This window comes from Bos mutus, chromosome 24 (assembly GCF_027580195.1).
Source record: "Bos mutus isolate GX-2022 chromosome 24, NWIPB_WYAK_1.1, whole genome shotgun sequence".
In the NCBI taxonomy this organism is placed as follows: Eukaryota; Metazoa; Chordata; class Mammalia; order Artiodactyla; family Bovidae; genus Bos; species Bos mutus.
This window is the reverse complement of record NC_091640.1, coordinates 7,153,086-7,175,244: the sequence shown is the minus strand read 5'-3', so window position 1 is coordinate 7,175,244 and position 22,159 is coordinate 7,153,086. Positions and strand designations below refer to the sequence as shown.

At 42.4% G+C, this 22,159-nt stretch overlaps 1 protein-coding gene across 14 annotated transcripts in view; it reads left to right on the top strand.

Annotated features, from left to right (window-relative positions):
- Window positions 1-22,159, top strand: part of SOCS6 (suppressor of cytokine signaling 6) — a 119,603-nt gene that overhangs the window by 5,859 nt on the left and 91,585 nt on the right. For 13 of the 14 annotated variants that reach the window (XR_011462517.1, XR_011462519.1, XR_011462516.1 and 10 more), the window contains exon 2: window positions 298-488. The gene's annotated coding sequence lies outside the window, so the exon portion shown is untranslated. Of the gene's footprint in view, window positions 1-297; window positions 489-1,407; window positions 1,484-22,159 lie in introns of all 14 variants that reach the window. The other variant, XM_070362019.1, reaches the window with a different exon arrangement.

Sequence of the window (22,159 nt, the reverse complement as noted above, 5' to 3'; positions counted from 1 at the left end):
GGAATGGCAACCGCTCCAGTATTCTTGCCTGGAGAATTCCATGGACAGAGGCTACAGTCCATGGGGTCGCAAAGAGTCAGACACGACTGGGCAACTGACACTTTGGCAGTGTGAGCAGTGGTGGGCTAACTGGCCCCAGGTCATCGTGGTCGGTTGGTGGGAAATCTTGAGCAGGAACATACCGCACACGGCCGCCCGCAAGGTCCCTGGCACTTGTTCTCCTACTGTGTGTTTTAATATTGTGTTATCACTCTTAACAGCCATCCCACTGAAATTTTTTCTTAAAATTATTAAAAGGACATCACACTTGGAGACTATGTTTGGGGAGCGGTGGCTATTCCGTTGTCCCGGGGAGCCGACTCTTGCGTAGTAGAGAACAAGAAACGCAGAAGACGAGACCAGATCTCTGCAGGCCTGGAAGCCGAAGCCGTCTGAGCGTCAGAAAACCCCTGCTGGCGTCACCATGCCATCCTGAAGTCTGCCACGAGGTGAGTCTGGTTGTGTGAAGAGACGTCTGTCTGTCTGGAGTGGTTTAGTGGCAGCGTGAGATTATGTACACGCTTGTTTGTAAAGTGTCTCTTCCAAGAAGGCAATGGAATATATAGCTGCTCTTAGATAACAGTTCTGGCAAAACCAGTTTAATGTTACTCTTTAGAGCTATTTGGAAAAGGTGTATGCAGCAGGTGCTGCAGATTGTCGTTCGGTGCTGCCTGCTCTTGTTCTTACGTGGTGGTATTCTGGCCACATCAGCAACACGCTGGGTGGTGGGGACAGCAGGGTTAATAAATACTCTTAAAAAACGGAAGATGAATTTTTTACTCGTAGACCTGTCACTTCATGTGATTTTCCTTTTGATGTTTATAATAATAATGAAAGTGTTTTTGGTTTTAAAGAAGGTATCGTCCCTCTGATTAAAGTCATTTCTGTCTATTTACATTGCTTTTAATGTAAAAATATACGTATATATATTTAGGGAATAACATTACTAGCAAGTATCGCTGACTGTCAGAGTGTATAAACGTATACCAAACAAAAGAATTGTATTAGGATTTTAGTGCTTTTATTCATTTGAAGAATTACTGCCTTTCTCGAATTAGAGGGCACCTTCTGATAACCTTATCCTCATGCAGATGACGAGGAGGCAGGTAAGAGTGGTTACCTAACGTGCCTGAGTCACGTACCACGTTGCTGGCAGATTTCAGAATGCAGCTTCCCTGGCTGTCGATGCAGGGTCAGGGTGTATTACTTCTGGTAGCCAGGGAACGTGGACTGTGTCTTCAGGGAGGATGTCACAGTTGCGCTGACTCTGGGACAGCAGTCGGCAGGGCTGTCGGTGCAAGGACAATATCGAAGACAGGCCGAGTGGCGGGAGCTGCCAACCTAGAGGCTGCTTTCTCCTCTCTCTAGGTGACGTTGCCTGGTCTCTGTTTCCTGGTTTGCCTCCTTGATTTGATGGAGCCCATCCTCATAACTTCCTAGAAAGGTGATGGAGTGTGAGATCTTATATGTCAGAAAATGTCCGTGTTCTAAATATTTGATTTGTTGTCTGGCTGTGTTCAGGCTTTCTAGGTGGCTCAGACAGTAAAGAATCTGCCAGCAGTGCAGGAGACCAGGGTCTCTGGGTCTGGAAGATCCCCGGGAGGAGGGCACAGCAACCCACTCCAGTGTTCTTGCCTGGAGAATCACAAGGTCCCTGTGTTAGTCGGCACATGATAGGTTATGCTGCAATGGCAGATAAATGTCTGAAACCTCAGTGTGTAAATGATGCTTCTTGCTCTCTTTCACCAAGTCCATTGCCGGGGGCTCCCCTGGCGTCTTCCTGCAGTTCCCCGTCGCATCACCTGGTGGCCCCAGGTTACCCCAGCAGGTACGCTGATAAGTTAGCACGAGATGTCCCGCCCAGAAGTGACTTGTGTCCTTGTTGCTGGAAGTCCGTTGGCCGGAAGCCGTCACATGGCGGTGCGGGGGCGGTGCGGGTGCGGTGCGGGGCTGTGCTCAGGCAGGGTTGTTGATGTGCAAGTGGGCGCGCTGGAGGCGGGTTTCCTCCTGAAGTTGAAGGCTGACTTCCAGCTTTCAGTGTTACCACTGTGTCAGCTGCCATCTCTTTCCCTGTCGTGTGTGCGTGATTTTTTTTTTTCCTTCTCTTTCTGGAAGCTTTATAATATCTTTCTATTATCACCTAAATTTTAAAATTTCACCATGATGTGCCTGATTATTATTTATTTTCTTGGGTGTGTGTACTGAGCATTCCATGGTCTTTGAGTGTGTAAACTGCGTTCTTCAGTTTGGGGAAAAGTTTAAAATTTTCTTTGACAATTTCTTTTCCCCCTTCATTTGCTTTCTTTTCCTGATTAAAGCTCTTCTTTGTTGAGTGTTGGGTCTCCTAGATTGATGTGTTAATTTTTTTTTTTTTTTTTTTTTTTCTCAAATATTTAAGTCGGTTTATTTTGGGGTTTTTTTGGGGTGGATTTTCTCAGTTTTTCTTCTATTGAATTTTAATTTTGGCTGTAAGAGTTTTTGTTTTATGTTTTGTACTCCCACTTTTTAATGGCTAGCATCTGACTCTTGTTTTAGATTTGTGATATTTTTTCTTAGGTTTGTTTTTGTTGCCTGCCCTTGTAGCAGGCTTAAATTTCAGCTTTCTTTCATTTGTCTGAGCTGGTTAACACTGTTGTCATCTGCTGTTGTTTGCATTCCAGTTTTCATTGTCCTCGTGTTTTTTTAATTTATTTTATTTTTTAATTTTTTAATGTTTTGGCTGAGTGGCTGGTGGGATTGAACCAAGGCCCCCTGCAGTGGAAGTTCAGGGTCCTAACCACTGGACTGCCAGGAAATTCCACATTCCTTGTGGGTTTTTTTGTGGTGATAAAGCAGTGTATGTTTCATCAGAAGCTTGTCCAAAGTGTTTGTTTTGCCAGCATCAGGGAATAATAAAGTCTTTTACTTTGGGGGAAACCCGAGTCTGATTTTTCTTTAAATAAAGATTTTCATTGTGTTTTCAGTTAGTGCTGTCATGAAGCCACACCCATGCCACTGAACTTTGTGGAACTTAATTTACGAAATACCTGCTGATCTGCAGTGGGCAACATGAATTATTTTCACTTGCATCATTTTAAAAGTATTAGAGGTCCCCTGTTTGGCAGCCTTGAATTAGTGATTACTTTTGACAATTAAGTTATCATTTTACAATGTGTATGACCTTTTCCATTTTGTAAGATATTTATATTTGCTTAATAGGGCTGTATCATTCATTTGAATAATTATTGCTCTACGGGATCTCCTTTATTGCTAATTATCAATGAATCAAGTTTGCATTCACTCTTAATATACATCTAGTAAATCTTACATGGATTACTTTTTGTATCCCAAATGTGCTATTCTTTATTTGTGTATACTTACATAAAATGAGGAAAAGATTGTTACAGCTAAAACTCTTATACTTTAATGCAAATCAAATGAAAAACTTAAATGTTCTGTGCAAAAGCATTTGCACAGATAATTTGCACACATAATTGACAAATTGCCTTTTAAATTGGAGCTTTGTCTTAAGACCTAAGGGCTGAAAGCAGTCAAAGCAGTTGCTTTACTTTTCAGTTACTTTTATGTGCATGTTGCCACTAGGAGTTAAAAATTTTTGCTTTAGTAGTTCAGTATATTTAAGAGACCTTGTGTATAAACAAATCTTGAAGAAGGAAAAGTAGTGAAAGAACTTCATCATTACACTGTTTGGTACAGCACCCCTGCCCCTGAATAAAAGTAAATGACAGACAGATACTTGGGCCCTGCTTAATTGTCAACAGTTGGTCAAAAATTCTCAAAGGATCTTACCTACTTGGTAGTTTAACCAGTAGTTTAATACTTCCTTGTAGGCAGTGAAAGTGGTGAGAGTATTTGGGAAGTTGCTGTTTTTTAGCTAAAACATTGGTAAGTGCCTGGAAAGGTGTAAAAATGTAAACATTTAGAAAATGATCAGCCTCCTCTGGTGGCTCAGTTGTAAAGAATCTGCCTTCCAGTGCAGGACACAGGCTCGATCCCTGGTTCGGGAAGATCCCACGTGCCGTGGAGCAGTTAAGCCCATGCGCCCCAGCTCCTGAGCTTGTGCTGTAGAGCGACAGGAGACACCACCACAGCGAGAGGCCCACACACCACAGCTGGGAGGAGCCCTGTCCTCAGCTAGCGAGAAAGCCCGAGCAGCAACGGAGAATCAGCGCCATAAACAGTTTAAAAATAAATGGTATATCATTAATTTGAAAATAAATGATAAAAATAAATAATTTAAAAATTAGCCTGTATATACATAGAGACAGTAATGAATTGGTAATAGGTATACTACTTTTTAATGGGTAACTGGTTGGTGCAGTGGTAAAGAATCTGCCTGTCAGTGCAGGAGATATGGGTTTAATCCTTGGGTTCTGAAGATCCCCTGGAATAGGAAATGGCAACCCACTCCAGTATTCTTGCCTGGAAAATGCCATGGACAGAGAAGCTTGGCAGGCTACAGTCCATGGGGTTGCTAAGAGTTGGACACAACTGAGCAACTTAGCGCGCACACACTTTTCAAATCCAACGTGTTAAAATCTCAGTTAAAAAATCGAGGAGCGAATTTATTTCAGTAATCAAATCTTATAAACTAGCTCCACTGATGGTTTAAATGACTGAATTTATGACTTTTTCTATATTCAATTTAATAGGAATGTTTTGGACACAGTAATAGGAAAATGTATTTAGAAATGCTCACATAAAAGTTCTCTACAGGTTAAATTTCTAAGTCTCTGCATATTTTTGTTCTCATTGAATCAGATAATTTTAGAGCTTCATGTGTTTTAGAGATCAGCGTCTTCATTTTATATGGGGAATTTGAGACTCTGGAGATTCGCTGTGTCACACAGAAAACTGAGTGCCGTGGTATGGTTTTGTATCTAGCCCACAAAGTGGGAGTTGGAACTTGAAAATTTATTAGAGCTTTTGTTGTACTCATAAACATCATTCTTAATTTTAAATTATATGGCACCTTAAGTCCATTCGTCTTAACTTGATTGTCCGATATCGCTGAGCGACTTAAGTCAACACAGTGTGTGCGTGCTCAATTGTATCTGACTCTGCAACTCCATGGACGGTAGCCTGCCAGGCTCCTCTATCCATGGGATTCTCCAGGCAAGAATACTGGAGTGCATTGCCATTTCCTTCTCCAGGGGATGTTCCGGACCCAGGGATTGAACCCCCATCTCCTCTGTTAGCAGGTGATTCTTTTCCACTGAGCCACCTGGGAAACCCACTTATCTACCTTTATAGCCATGCAAATATTCATATGACTTCTAAAAGCTTATTGTGCAAAGATCAGAGACTCTAAAAGAAGTCAAAGCGATTCTATTACGTTTACTACATTTCACTTATTTAGTAAGTCAGAGATTTTATGCTACTTGCAAGCTACCAAGTTAACCAAAAACATTTCCATTGCTGCTGCCAGAAGACATGAGACTCCTGGGTCAGAGATAAAGGACTTTATTACTCAGGATAGTAACAGGCATCTGTTGCCAGTTCCCTGAGCACCGGTGCCATATTGAGAGAAGATGTCGGGGTGGGGGGTGGAGATGGAGCAGGAAAGCAGTGAGGAGGCTGCGGCAGGGATGCCGATGGCCAGTGTGTTGATTGGACCCACAGGTGAGAGGGCTCTGCCTATGGTTTGAAGATAGGGATTGAGATTGGATGTGGAGTGAGAGAAAGAGGAGAGCCCTGGATGGTGCTGAAGGTTTTGATCTGAGCAACTGGAAGAATGGAGTAGCCATGAATGAAAGTGGGAAAGAGTGCAGCTTGAGCAGGTTTAGGGCTGGGATAGGGAGGAAAAAAAAATCCAGATTTTCATTTTGAAAGAGCTTGAGTCTCAGGTATCCATAAGACAGCGCAGCGGCAGAATCCAGAGAGGAACTGGCTGGAACTGGACTGCAAAGAAGTACGGTTCGGGAGGGGGCTGCACGTCAGTGTTATCTCCTGCGTGAGAATGAGGGACGTGAGTGCGGACGGAGGAGAAGTGACTGGAGTCTGAGTGCCGGGCCGAGCGTGCCTGGGGGCGCTGCTGGTCCGCGGGAGGTCAGCGCAGCACAGCCAGCCTTAGTGACCTTGGCAAGAGCGGTCCCGGAACCGCGGGGGAGAAGGTCTCCGGTGGGAGTTTAAGAAAAATGGGGGCAAGGGGGTCCTCACATATACGCGTGGTTCCCCCAAGGTGTTAGGCTGTAAGGGAGAGAAGCATAGGTGGGGGTGGGGGAGGTTGGTTTGTATCTTTGAGGAGTGACCCAGCAGAGGGGACTCGTTGGCAGGTGGAGGAGACGGGCGCACAAGCGGAGCGGCCCGTGGAAAGGTCGGTGGGTTTATGGTAGCCGGGTGGGCGTGGGCTGCCGCGGCGCCGCAGTGTCACGTTTGCTTCTGAAGGTCTCGATTGTCTCCGGTAAGTAGGGAGCCCGGCCTTCAGCTGAGATTGAAGGTGGGGGAGATGTAGGAGGTCTGAGGGAAGACAAGACGTGCTCGGCGCGGAAGGGGAGAGCTCAGTGGACCAGGGGATGGAACGTGACTTCCAGGCTGCGTTCAGGCTGCCCCTGCGGCTCGCGGAGACGACTGCAGACTGAGACCAGCCAGACGGCTGGTGTTTCTCCAGCCACGTTCCCGGGGAGGGTGCAGGCAGAGTCCGTGTCCCCAGGGTTGTGGTTCCGCCAGGAGAGTTTTTCCGAGTGAGAATGGGGAAAGGGAATTGAAGGAATGTTCTATGGAATGACGGTGATTAACCGTGGAATACAAGCCACTGAAGAGCTGGTGGGGTTATTACTCTTAACGTTTAAACTTTGAATATTTCAGTCCAGACTACATATACACTAAATAAAATGTAATGTCAGATTGGCAAAAAGTTATTTTAAGTGGACTGAGGAGAAGGAGGAGGCTGTATAGGTTCTTAATACAGCAAAAATAATAAGTGTTTTTACCTGTTGACCTGCTTTTTTGTTTGGTGGTCATGCTGTGCCTGAAAAACGAGGAAAGGCTTTGCACTCTACTTTGACTTGATGGATTTACTCAGCCATCCCCTTCTAAACAGTGCCTTACCAACAAACAAGCCTACAGACCTTGTTCTGAAGAAAACACTCCATGTTTTTTGTAGAATATTTTGAAAATAAGGTACTGGAAATAATACTTACAAAGTCTTCTGTGATCCAGTTGACAGTTATGTTGTATTTCTTTCTGGTCTGATTTTCCTCCCTATTCTTTCTACATAATTGAGGCCACACTTTACATAAGATTTCATTTCCTGTGTTTTTGCACATAACAAATGAACAATATGAACTTTTCCCCCATGTTATTTATAACTCTGTATAAATATCAGTTTTAGTGTTTCCCTAAAGTTCCATTGTGTAGATGTGCAAGAATTTTGTTTACAGTTCTCGTAATGTTGGAAATTAGAATGTTTCTGATTTTTTAAATTTAAATTTATCTTTTCACTACATTATAAATTGCAGGGGATGTTATTATGCTTTGTTTTCATATTCAGGATTTATAAAAATAGCATTATTGGGTCAAAGAGTATGTTTTTAAGAGTTGCATATATCCAAGTGATGTTTTACAACTATATTAAGATGTTTTCAACTAATGAATATCATTATTTAGAAGAATCTTTGCTGATTTGGCTTGTGAAAGATCACTGCTATTTTAATTTGCATTTCTTTGGATTCTTAGAGGGTCAATATTTTTCTCTGAATATGTCGAGCCAATTGGTTATCCCTGTGCAAAAATGCGAATTAATCCCTTCCTCACACATGAGTCAGTACTAACCAAGTGTTAACCAAGGACTTACCTGTGAGAGGCAAACCCTTTAATACTTTTCTATAGGAAATAACAGGAGATACCATGCTTTCTGTGTTGAAAGTGTTTCTTAAGACAATAGGAGCAGCGGACAATAAAAGAAAACTTACAGATTCGACTGAAATACGTTGAGAAACTTCAGCTCCTCAGGACACCACAAGAAGAGGAGAAAGTCAAGACACAAGTGCTATACAGTGTAGAAAACAGAAAGGAGACGATCTGTGTAAACGGACACGGGGCGATTCCTAGGGGTCTGAAACGCACCCGCCTTGTCATAAGTCTTTGTGGTGTGCACATCTAGTTATGCATTTTAATCATTTTCCATATAATAAGGAGAAAAAGAAGAATGTTTAAAAGCCAGCCCATTTTACGTTGCCACCAGCAATGTGGGAGGGTTCCACTTTGTCTCCCTTCTTGCTGACTCTAGGTCTTGCCCGTCTTGGGGTGGGTTGTGGTCCCTCATTGAGGTTTTCATTTACATTTTCCTCACCACCAGTAGTGTCAAGCACCTTTTCATGTGCTTACTAGCCAGTTGTATGTCTTTGGTAAAAGGTCTTATTTAAATCTTTTGCCCACTTAAGAACAGGTGGTTTTATCATTCAGTTTTAAGAGTTCTTTATATATTTGTTGTGGCTACAAATCCTTTATCAGACACACAGTAAGCAAATATTTCCTCCCAATCTGTAGCTTCTCTTTTCTCTTAATGATGCATTTTGGAGCACGGAAATTTTTAATTTTCATGAAGTCCCAATGCTTAGTGGTTTTTATGAATAAGTTCTCAGTTGTACGCAGTTAGTTTATCTCTAAAGTGCTGAAATGGTTGCTGTTGACAGTTTTGCCCAGCTTTATAGTTTTTACCGAGGAAAAACTTTATAGATTTTGTAGAGTTTTTCTCTGCTTTTTACAGAGAAGATTTGTCAGTCTCCCTTTCCATCATGCCAGAAGTGGATCCCCCTTGGTACATACTTTTAAATTCTCATTTTCAGATGAGGAAACTGAGGCATAGTACCCAGGGTCATTAGGCAGTGGTGACTGCAGAGTCTTGCTCAGAACCACAAGGCTTTGTCCTCCCAGCTCCATACAGTGTTAACGCAGTCAGATAAAATGACATGTCATCGGAAACCGGCAACGGTCTGCTCTTGTGTCTGTCGCTTGGCAAATTCCTTTGCAACTTCAGGACAACTGTTAAACATTCTAAGGTTTAGTTTACTCTTCTATAAAATAGAAGTAAAGCTGGAACCTTGAAAATAGGGTTATTGTGACGATTCAGGAAGATCAGTGTGCATTTTTTTATGCGCAGTAATGCCCCTGGGTTGGTGGTTGTAGTGGCGGTGGAAGTAAGTCTACCAGCAGAAGTGATCGCAGTGGGTGACGAGAAGCCTCTGCCTCCTGGAGTGAGCAAGGTCTCTCCTCTCAAGGATGAGTGCGTCGTTTGGGCTGTAAATGTGTGTCTTTTACAACCCTTCTGCACATGTTTGCTTACTTACATTCTGCACTAGGATCGAAGGCCCTGGAGGGTCAGGACTTTATCTTTCAACTCTGGTTTGCAGCTCTCTCCTCACACTGGTGGAGGAGTGCAGTGTTTTATCAGTGTGAAGACACGTGTGTGAGCTGGAGTGATAATACCGTAGGAGAGGGAGGCAAAGAGGTGAGCGCAGTTAAGGAGCTTACAGAAACAGTAGTGAGTGGTGAGGACGCCTTGTCTGGGGTGAGCTCAGGTCCTGGGGTTGTTAGGCGCCAGGGCTTTCCTCCGTCGGGTGTTTATAGGAGCGGAGCCCTGGGTGAGTCTCAGTGGGAAGCAGAAGACTGAAATGAGAGAGTGAGGTACCGGGGGCGAGACCAGGCCAGGCCTGGGGTTGGGGGGGCAGGTGCATCAGGAGTTTGGAAGCTGGGGAGGATTGGAAGCAGTTCAAGAGGGTCCACAGAGATGGGTGATTCAGGAAAGCTGTTGAGACCTTTGACCCCGAGGGCATCAGCGTCCTGCTTTTGTGACCCCAGGTGGCGAAAACACACAGACAAACACTTGTTTACCTAGCCCGTGGGGAGGAGGGAGTGGTGGTGGCTCTGTGTAAAGTAAAACCTGCTCAGTGGTCACCGCAAGGTCCTCTGTGGGAAACGTATGTCTCCTTGCAGGTGTGGCTTCCTGATCCCATGTCCTCCGCCTGGATGTGTGGTCACTGATACCTGGAGACTTTTACTGTATATATTTAGCCATATAAATACACACATGGGATCATATTTGCCTTTTCTTTTGTAGCTTGCCTTTTCCAGTGTCTCCTGGACCCCTTTCTTCATGCATTTTAATACCCCATCGTGTGGATGGACTGTAACTTACTGAACTAGTTCACTAGCTTTTGACATGTGTTTTCACTGTTGCTCCCTGATATCCAGATCCATTCTACATTTTGACCAGAATGCATTATGCAGCAGAAGTCTCGCGAAGTTTAGATTAAGCGGATCATCCTGCAGAATCAGGGTGTGATTAGAGGCCAGTGCTGTGATTTCTGCCTCAGCTTCCCCACTCGTACAGAGCGGGTGTTACTTTTATTCTTGCTGCCTTTAGCCTCAAGCACCTGTATAGCTTAATCTGTGGGCGGCATTTTTAAGGACATCACATTTATGAGCACTTTGAAACCTCACCGCTAACTTGTGTGATGGGCACCAATACCTCTAAGATGACACAGCTGATGAAGCTGGAGCTGGGATGCAGATGACCCGGAGCAGTCTAGCTCCAGGTGAGTGCTTCCTGCTGTGTCAGACTCGGTACTTCTTATGCCCAGAACTAAACTCGCTGGGTTATGAGGATTAAATGAGACGCAGTATATGCCAAGGCTTGGCACATAGTAGGCCAATATGTGGCCTATATTTGCTAATAGTAGGTCATTGGAGATGGAAATGGAAACCCACTCCAGTATTCTCACTTGAAGAATCCCATGGACACAGGAGCCTGGCAGGCCATGGTTCATGGGGTCACAGAGAGTCAGACATGACTGAAGTGACTAAGCACGCCCATGTGTAGGTCATTAATAGGTAAATGATTAAGTAGTATTAGTTTCTGTTTTTTTTTTTTTTTAATTCTCTTCACATCATTTTCCATATGTCCCTGTTTTTGGCATGTATATATATCTAAAAGACAAATTCCTAATAGCATAATTACTTGGCTCAAGCATATGTGAATTCTAAAATTTTGATAAATATTTTCAAGTAATCCTCCACAAGTTGTACCAGTGTACACTTGAGCAGTTAGTTAATGGTCAGGGCTAGTTCCCCATGGAGAAGGCAATGGCACCCCACTCTAGTACTCTTGCCTGGAAAACCCCATGGGCGGAGGAGCCTGGTAGGCTGCAGTCCATGGGGTCTCGAAGAGTCAGACACGACTGAGCGACTTCACTTTCACTTTTCACTTTCATGCATTGGAGAAGGAAATGGCAACCCACTCCAGCATTCTTGTCTGGAGAATCCCAGGGGTGGGGGAGCCTGGTAGGTTGCCGTCTATGGGGTCACACAGAATCGGACACGATTGAAGTGACTTAGCAGCAGCAGTTCCCCATACCCTTGCCAGCGTTGTTTTTGATTTAGTTTTTTCAAACTCACCAGTGAAGGATATTATCTTGTTTTGTTTTGAATTTTCTTGTTAGTGAATTTTTAAAGTTAACATATAGTTTCAATCAGTCCGACTCTGTGACCCTATGGACTGCAGCACGCCAGGCTTCCCTGTCCATCACCAACTCCCAGAGCTTGCTCAAACTCATGTCCATCGAGTTGGTAATGCCATCCAACCATCTCATCCTCAGTCATCCCCTTCTACTCCTGCCCTCAGTCTTTCCCAGCATCAGGGTCTTTTTAAATGAGTCAGTTCTTCGCATCAGGTGGCCAAAGTATTGGAGCTTCAGCATCTGTCCTTCCAATGCATATTCAGGACTGATTTCTTTTAGGACTGACTGGTTTTTCTCCTTGCTGTCCAAGAACTCTCAAGAGTCGTCTCTAGCACCACAGTTCAAAAGAATCAATTCTTCTACGCTCAGCTTTCTTCGTAGTCCAACTCTTACATCCATACATGACTACTGAAAAAACCATAGCCTTGACTAAATGGACCTTTGTTGGCAAAGTAATGTCTTTGCTTTTTAATGTCCTGTCTAGGTTGGTCATAGCTTTTCTTTCAAGGAGCCAAGCGTCTTTTAATTTCATGGCTGCAGTCACCATCTGCAGTGATTTTGGAGCCCAAGAAAATAAAGTCTCTTACTGTTTCCCCATCTTATTTGCCATGAAGTGATGGGACTGGATGCTGTGATCTTCGTTTTTTGAATGTTGAGTTTTAAGCCAGCTTTTTCACTCTCCTCTTTAACTTTCATCAAGAGGCTCTTTAGTTCTTCTTCACTTTCTGCCATAAGGGTGGCATCATCTGCCTATCTGAGGTTATTGATATTTCTCCCGGCAGTCTTGATTTCAGCTTGTGCTTCATCCAGCCCAGTATTTCGCATGATGTACTCTGCATTATAAGTTAAATAAGCAGGGTGTCAAGATGCAGCCTTGACACACTCCTTTTCTGATTTGGAACCAGTCCATTGTTCCATGTCCAGTTCTAACTGTTGCTTCTTGACCTGCATAAAGATTTCTCAGGAGGCAGGTAAGGTGGTCTGGTATTCCCATCTCTTTAATAGTTTATATTCAGTGAAACTCATCCTTTATAGTGTACAATCTGTTGAGTTTATACAAATACATTCAGTCATGTAGCTACCACCACAATCTCAGTGTATCAGTAGAGTTCCATCTTGCCCAAATTCGTTTAATGTCTTTGTGGTAGATGAGTTGAGAATCTTCTAGGGTGTTAACTGGCCACTTGAATTTGTCTCCTTCTCTTGCTTGCTTGATTTCTCTCTTGCTTGTTTTTTTTACTTTCCTTCGGTCCTTTCTGTGTCAATTTTTCATTTTCATTTATATTTTGCTCATTTGCTTCTAGAACTGTATACCTTTCTCTTGCTGATTGCTAAGAGCATGGTCTATGTGACAGAAATTCATCCTTGGTCATGTGTGTTTACAGGCTTCTCTGATAGCTCAGCGTGTTTTATAAAGAAAAAAACCAAAAAACCTGCCTGCCAACTCAAGTTTGATCCCTGGGTCAGGAAGATCCCCTGGAGAAGGGAATGGCAACCCACTCCAGTATTCTTGCCTGGGAAATCCCATGGACAGAGGAGCCTGGTGGGCTTCAGTCCACGGAGGTCACAAAAAAGTCAGGTATGACTTAGAGACTAAACGACAGCAACATATGTGTTCGCAGTTTTCCTCCAGCTTGTTTTTTGGGTTTATTTGTGCCGTACATTTTCATTGTTAATGTTTGTTTATCTTTTCCTTTATGGAGTCAAGATTTTATGTTATGCATAGAAACTTGCCGTCTTAAGTTTTTTAAGGATTCTTTCAACTTTCATTCATTTATCTATTTCGTTTGCAAATCTGATCCTTCTGAAATTTATAGTTGCATAAGGAATGAAGTCAAAGTCTTGCTTTCCCCACCATGCTCAAGTGGTTTTCCAGCCTTCTCTCATCGCTTCCTTAGTAACCCGCCTTCCGTCCAGTAGTTCAAGCTGTCTTCCTCGTCACAGACTCCTTCCGTGTGCCGTGTCTGTCTCCTGACTTTGCAGTCCTCCTTCGGGTCTGAGCCCCGGCAGTGCATGGTGATCCTGTGCAGCTCATCCCTTTCATTTGTCCTGTAGCATCTGTCTTGGTTCTCTTTTCATCATTTGTGCGTCTGAGCTCAACATCATCTTGTCAGGTTTCTTGCAAAAACATCATTGATGTTTTCATGGGGTCTTGAACCTAGTATTTTGACAGGATTTAACTGTTTTATTGAAGAACATAATGTGTCTTTAGGTCTTTTATGCTCCCTTCTGAGGAGTTTGAGAATTTTTTTCATAAAGTTAGGGACATTTAAAAAATTAATTTCATCTTTTTTTTTTTTTCCCGTGGGTGTACATGTGTTCCCCATCCTGACCCTCCATCTTTTAAAAACCATTATAAGTAGAATCTAGTCTTTTATTATATTTTCTTATCAGCTTTTTAAAAAATATAGAATTACTAGTGATTTTTATGTGTACATTTTTAGTTACTTGACTGAATTTTCTTCCCCCCGCAATAGTTTTTCAGCTGCATCTGTTGTGTTTCCAAGTATTCATTCAGTCATGTCATTTGTAAATAATGACAACTTGTTTCCTCCTTTCCAATATTTATGCTTCTTACTGTTGACAGATTAACTGGCTACTCAGTTAAAATAATGCTAATTAATAGTATTGATAATTGGCGTCCTTGTTGTCGCCTGTCAGCATTTATTCATTATGGTTCATAATTTTGTTATAGTTATTGTGTTAAATGTCCATCTGTTTCTATTCTGCAAAGACTACTTTTGAGGCGAATCAAGAATTTATGTAATTTTTTTCAAATCTTTCTTGTTATTTACAGCTGTGATCATAATATTTCTTCTTGATGTATGGTAGATTATGTTAGTAGATTTACAAATACACAGTCATACCAGCAAACCTCGGATGTATCTTACTGAGTTGTTCCCCCCACCACTCTCAATGTTTGCTGATATTTAGGAGTTCTATTTTGGTATTCATAAGTTAGATTTGGTGTTTTTTTTTTTTTAATTTGTTGTCTTAGTCCAGTTGTGGTATCAATGTTCTTTTGACTTCAAAAATAAATTTGGGAGCCATTCTTTTCCCTCTCTGCCCTGAAGTAGTTGAGTGAGTATTGGACGTGGTTTAGTATTGGAATACTGGACGTATGTCTTCAGTGACTTGTCACTTTTTCTCCTCAGGGGAAGAGAAGGCCTTGGTAGTTCATGGGTACTTTCTCGAGTTCCTTGACAGCTGTCAGCCTCTTTTGGGTTCCTGCCTCCTCTGATAGAATTTTGGTGTAATAATATATATTAGCCATAAAATTTTGCATTTCATCTGAGTTTCAGCTTAATTTTCATAGCATCTCCACATACTCTTACATATTTTGATTTCTTATAGATTTATTGTTAACTGCTCTTTCCATTCGGAGAAGGCAATGGCAACCTACTCCAGTACTCTTGCCTGGAAAATCCCATGGACGGAGGAGCCTGGTGGGCTGCAGTCCATGGGGTCGCTAAGAGTCTAACATGACTGAGTGACTTCACTTTCACACATTGGAGAAGGAAATGGCAACCCACTCCAGTGTTCTTGCCTGGAGAATCCCAGGGACGGGGGAGCCTGGTGGGCTGCCGTCTATGGGGTCGCACAGAGTCGGACACGACTGAAGCGACTTAGCAGCAGCAGCAGCAGCAGCTCTTTGCATTTCTATTTTGTGTAAATCCATTTTCCCCTTTTTCCTGATTCTCACAGTCAGTTGTTATTACCATATGCCTTTTTTCAAAAGTTCTTTTCTGTTAGAGGATCTTTTCTGAAAATAATTAGTATTGATATTTACTAGTTCATTGAAAAACTGCATGAAAGTATGTACTCTTGTACTTTTGAACATTTTATTTTAAATTAAAAGAAGTAAATATGCACTCTTTGTTTCCAAGTGTAGGACCAATGTCTTTCTTTAAATATTCAGTGACTAAAGTTGGTTTGAATTATGTCATCTCTGGCTTTACATAATGCGTCATCTATGATTTTCCAGTTTGGCACTTAACTTTTAAGTAAAATTAGAAGTTAATCACATTTGCAAAGCAGTCTTCATACAAAGGCCTAGATTTTTTTTTTCTTTTTTTTTAAGGTACTGTTTTCATAGTTCTTTAGAGTGGTTTTGTTTACATCTAATTCCACAGGAAAAAATTTTAGCTGTCTGCATTTATTTAGTGTTTACAAATCAATTAACTTTTTTTTTTATAAAAAGAACTTAAAAAAAAAAGAATCGTAAGTTTAGCAAAGTTTGGATGAATGTCAGCAGTGCCCAGGAGGTTTTTCAGGTATTGGGGTCCAACTAGTGACCAAGTGGTGGTGCTCGGATGTAAAGCAGTCAATGAGCAGATGTAATGCAACTGGTAAAAATGTAACATACGACTGGAGTTTTAAAAACCAGCTCTGAAAGTCGTTTTCTTCTTATAGTTGGGTGTATCCCCTTCATATTTACTGTTGCAACAAGCACTGGGCCCTAAATTCCGTGGCATCTCATTTACATTGGCCATTACCCTTCTTTTCTTTTTTATTGGTCTGTTCCTTTCTCTCATTTCTGATTCTCCCTTCATGGAAAGGCTTTAGTATCTGGTGTTTATTTTCCCTTGTTTTAGATAAAGGTGATGACAGGTAGCGAGCTGACAGGTTCAGGAGCAGGGAGTGGGATCCAGGGCACTGACCTGGACGGGCATGAGCCATAGCATGCGGGAAGACCGGCTGGGTGTTGACCTGCAGAGAGAGATTTACAACGGTGAACCAGCCTCCTGTCTTGCTGACTTTTTATGTGGATGCTTTGCCTACATTTAAAGTCTTTCTCTTTTAAACTGTCTTCACAGATAGTTTTAACTTATCAGTCCTCAAAATATGGTCTGTGGATCTCCTTTCATCATAATGCTAAAACATTATTTGCCTTTTCCACTGTTTCTGCCATTTCTGCTGAGGGTGCAAAAGTGCCGTGAATAAAAATGATGGTGCCTGTTCACAAACAAGGCTGGGGCACCAACTGTGATAGTATTAAACTTTCATGATGGCCATATGTTCTTCACCTCCAAGCACTTGTGGTAAGAAGATTCCAGTTACATTTAAGAATGTCATTGATGTAGCTATAAAAATTATTAATTTTATCAAATTTTGACCCTGAATACACATCTTTTTAAAATGCTTATGATGAATTGGAAGTGTGTAGAAAGCACTTTTACCACATACTAAAGAAGGCGTCCACAGGGAAGCCTTGTGTGAGCAATTGACTTAACTAGCTGCTTTGTCATCATGCACTGCTTTTACCTAAAAGAACAATTGACAGATATGCTTAATCATCTTGAGTGTTTAGTAGACGGTTTCTCATAAATGGTTAAAGTACAGCCTTTCACTTCACTGACAGTGTTGTTGCCCACGTTAAATTCAAGCTTTCAAGCAAAAATCAACTGCAGAACTTCTTCTACCTACCACTCTTGGCTTCGCAGCTTCACAATACTTAAAGACTTTGCTTTTGAGATCAGTGGTGATAATAATTTTTTCATATTGTATGATGAAATAACTAATACATGATGTTAAAAACTCAGGAATGTATAAAAGAGTCATTCAAAGTGTAACCTAGACCAATAGATTTAAATGTAATAGAGTAAAAAAAAGTGATATGGCTGTAGATTTCTCAGCAATCAGATCAGATCAGATCAGTCACTCAGTTGTGTCCCACTCTTTGCGACCCCATGAATCGCAGTACGCCAGGCCTCCCTGTCCATCACCAACTCCCGGAGTTTACTCAGACTCACGTCCATCAAGTCAGTGATGCCATCCAGCCATCTCGTCCTCTGTCATCCCCTTCTCCTCTTGCCCCCAATCCCTCCCAGCATCAGTCTTTTCCTATGAGTCAACTCTTCGCATGAGGTGGCCAAAGTACTGGAGTTTCAGCTTTAGCATCATTCCTTCCAAAGAAATCCCAAGGCTGATCTTCAGAATGGACTGGTTGGATCTCCTTGCACTCCCTTGGACTCTCAAGAGTCTTTTCCAACACCACAGTTCAAAAGCACCAATTCTTCAGTGCTCAGCCTTCTTCACAGTCCAACTCTCACATCCATACATGACCACAGGAAAAACCATAGCCTTGACTAGACGAACCTTTGTTGGCAAAGTAATGTCTCTGCTTTTGAATATGCTATCTAGGTTGGTCATAACTTTCCTTCCAAGGAGTAGGCGTCTTTTAATTCATGGCTGCAGTCACCATCTGCACTGATTTTGGAGCCCAGAAAAATAAAGTCTGACACTGTTTCCACTGTTTCCCCATCTATTTCCCGTGAAGTGATGGGACCGGATGCCATGATCTTCGTTTTCTGAATGTTGAGCTTTAAGCCAACTTTTTCACTCTCCACTTTCACTTTCATCAAGAGGCTTTTTAGATCCTCTTCACTTTCTGCCATAAGGGTGGTGTCATCTGCATATCTGAGGTTATTGATATTTCTCCCGGCAATCTTGATTCCAGCTTGTGTTTCTTCCAGTAGAGGGTTTCTCATGATGTACTCTGCATAGAAGTTAAATAAGCAGGGTGACAATATACAGCCTTGACGAACTCCTTTTCCTATTTGGAACCAGTCTGTTGTTCCATGTCCAGTTCTAACTGTTGCTTCCTGACCTGCATGCAAATTTCTCAAGAGGCAGATCAGGTGGTCTGGTATTCCCATCTCTTTCAGAATTTTCCACAGTTTATTGTGATCCACACAGTCAAAGGCTTTGGCATAGTCAATAAAGCAGAAATAGATGCTTTTCTGGAACTCTCTTGCTTTTTCCATGATCCAGCGGATGTTGGCAATTTGATCTCTGGTTCCTCTGCCTTTTCTAAAACCAGCTTGAACATCAGGAAGTTCACAGTTCACATATTGCTGAAGCCTGGCTTGGAGAATTTTGAGCATTACTTTACTAGCGTGTGAGATGAGTGCAGTTGTGCGGTAGTTTGAGCATTGTTTGGCATTGCCTTTCTTTGGGATTGGAATGAAAACTGACCTTTTCCAGTCCTGTGGCCACTGCTGAGTTTTCCAAATTTGCTGGCATATTGAGTGCAGCACATTCACAGCATCATCTTTGAGGATTTGGAATAGCTCAACTGGAATTCCATCACCTCCACTAGCTTTGTTCATAGTGATGCTTTCTAAGGCCCACTTGACTTCACATTCCAGTATGTCTGGCTCTACGTCAGTGATCACACCATCGTGATTATCTGGGTTGTGAAGATCTTTTTTGTACAGTTCTTCTGTGTATTCTTGCCATCTCTTCTTAATATCTTCTGCTTCTGTTAGGTCCATACCATTTCTGTCCTTTATCGAGCCCATCTTTGCATGAAATGTTCCTTTGGTATCTCTGATTTTCTTGAAGAGATCCCTAGTCTTTCCCATTCTGTTGTTTTCTCAGCAATACTGACTTTTAAGAAACTATCCCTTGACTTTGTTCTGTTAGTGCAAGAAGACCACCCACAGTTACACGGAAGGTGATTAAAGTACCCTGCCTTTCCAGTTCTGCTTCTATCAGAGGTTGGGTTTTCTTCTTCTACTTTAAGACAACATATTGTAACACATTCAGTGCAAACACCGACGAGAGTCCAGTTGTCTTAATATAGTCGGATGGGAAAAGATTTACAATCATGTAAAACAGTGCCTCTTCTCTCTGAATTTTAGTTCTTTGGGAAGACGTATCTATTTTTCTTGAAAAGTGGTTTATGTTATCGTGTAATGAGTACATTGTCATTTTAAATGAATTAATATTTTTAAATCTCAGTTTTAATTTCTAATGTAATAGGGTTTAAAGAAAAGCTTTCAGATTTCCCAGAGCAACTGACTATTAAGAAATGATTTCTGTATAATCTACATAGACAAGAGCTTTTTGTAATCTTCAGTAATGTTTAAGAGGGCAGAGAGGTCCCGAGACCCGAAAGTTTGGGAACCACTGACTTTAGCGCTAGCACGACCAGCAGGGCCGCTGTCAGAGGAGAAAATGTGTGTTTTGGCGCCAGCAGCTGGCTTTAAGGTCTGGATCTGCTGTTTTTCCTAGAGGCAAGTTATCTAATCTGTTGGGGCAAATTTTATCTCTCTAGTTTCCTTACTTGTAAAAATTGACAGCAATAAAGCTGTTTTGTTCGTTGAAGGTTTAGGTAGTTGTTTTGATGTTGTCTTTTAAAAGTTTTTTCATTAGGTGTTAAAATGCCAAGCATGACTACCACCACTCATTTCTTTAAAAAGAGACTGTGAAATTATTTGAAGATATTATCTTCTGCCTGGGTGGCGTATTCACATCTAAAACTTCCCCTTGAACCTTTATGCACATTTTCAATGTGAACCTTTATTCACATTTTGGGTTGGCCAAAAAGTTTGTTCAGGTTTTCTTGAGCGCGCTTATGGAAAAACCCGAGTGAACTTTTTGGCCAAGCCAATACATGTGTAAACTTAAAATTTTACAATTAGAAAAGCAGTGAAACTAATTCAGAACATTTACTTAGGCATGATGAGACAGATGGTAGTCCTATAAAAAGATGGCATATATTTTTGGAAGTGCAAACAGAAAAACAGATACTCTTAAAAATTCCAGAGTAATCTTTGCCTAGAAAATGAAAGGAAAAGATAAAAGACCATATGGCCTGATAGAACTTTGTGTAGTTTCTCATGTTTGGGATTGAATTTTGTTTATTGAATGTTATTATTAAGTTGCATATGGATTTATAGTTGAAAAAAGGAATTGTCATCAAGTGGATAATTACCAAGTAATTTTACTGTAGTTATCAGTCATGTTTTCTGTGAAATGGATGCGACAGTGGGAAGCAGAGACATTTCAGCCACAGACCTGGTAGTTAGTGTTAGTCGCTCAGTTGTACCCGACTATTTGCGACCCCATGGACCGCAGCACACCAGGCTCTTCTGTCCGTGGGATTTTCCAGGCAGGGATACTGGAGTGGGGTGCCATTTCCTTCTCCAGGGGAACTTCCTGACCCAGGGATCGAACCCGGGTTTCCTACACTGCAGGCAGATTCTTTACCATCTGAGCTACGAGGGAAGCCAGACCTAGTGAGGGTGAGTTAAAAACGATACTTGCACATCCGAGTCAGTTATTGATTCTGCTGCTGAGGCAGTTGAATACATCAGCATCAAGTCGTCCGTCACTGTGGACCTTTCCTTTGAGGGTTCTCGCTCATTTTACTTTGTTGTTTATTCAGCAGTTATCTGTGGTGTACCTTCTTTGGGCCAGATCCATGATGGGTGCTGGGATAACACGCTGAGAAAAAAATGGACACTAGTCTCTGCTTTTGTGTCAGTTATAGCCTTCTGGGGTCATAGGTATTAATCAAGTAATTATACAAATAGATGTAAGCATACATCCCAGATGGAAATTCGAAGCTGGAGAGGTGTGCAGTGTCCTCAGATCCCCTAATTGGAGGATTTCACCTAATCAGGAAGAGCAGTTTATACTCCCTGAGGAATTGACAGATGAGCTGAGGTTCAAAGGAATTAGTCAAAGAGGAGAAGGAAAACAGAAACAGTTCAGGTCCAAGGAGCAGTATGTTAAAAAGTTCTGTGTTGAGTGAGAATATGGTGAATATGAATGGAGCAGAAATCACCCAGGACAGCCAGACAGTGTAGAACTTTATTGACTGTGTTAAGGAGCTGTGTAACCTTTCCCTATGATGATGAATTACCTCTTGAGGTGAGGTGAGAGGGAAGTGGAGGTGGGCGGGGTGTCTGATCACCATACCTCCTGGGCTCCTGCCACAGTCCTGGATGCCTGGGACACATCAGTGAGTGGAAGAGGAGAGGGTAACAGAGAGCCTGTTAAAGCAAGACACTTCTGTTGTCCTGGGTAAGAAGGTTTGTGGTGTAGCCTGAATGGCATGATCAGGGCAGGTCTCATCGAGACAGTGACATCGGGAAGACTTGACCGAAGCTGGGGGCAGGGGTGGTTGTATGACGTTTGCAGCCAGCTCCCAGGCCCTCAGTGGCAGCGTGTTTACAGTGTTCTCAGAGCACCGAGAGGCGAGTGAAGAGAGCCCGGGAGGAACGGGGTGAGGACAGGAGCCTCAGCCCCTGTTGTCCTTCACTGAGGGAGCTGAGAAGCTGTTTCAGGTTGTCGTCGTCCTGCAGCAGGGCAGGCAGGATATGGGGGAGACCGGGGTGCCTGTGGGCAGGATCAGGCAGTCCAGATCCTGCCGCAGATTCTCTCCTAGTCAGGCCTCCTTTCTGCATCGTGTTCTGGATCTTTCTTCATCTTCTGGACTTGCTTTTCAGGACTTAACCTCCTTGTTCATCTCTGAAGCTTGGACTTACAGCATGTGGCACGTGCCATGGCTGTTTTCCCTCCAGCCCTGGGACGAGTCTGTGTGTGTTCCTCGCTGCATTAACTGTGTCTGCACACACACGTTTCTAGTGATTAGTATGTCTGTAACTGGTGGACCTAGAAGGGTTGCAACTGCAGCTGTTTCCTGCCAGAACTGAGGCTGATAATGTCACTAAAATTATGTCACAAAATTGGGACGTTATGAAGAATTACTTGCAAATGGAAGTTAGCTGTGAATAAAACCTCTACATGCAATTGACTCACATTTGAGTCTCTTCAGTGCTTATATGTTGAACTTGAGCTCTCCCTGCCCATCCATTGTTAGAAAATTTTAGAGGCAACATGGCCTGCTGGGGAAGCTTGGATAGCCC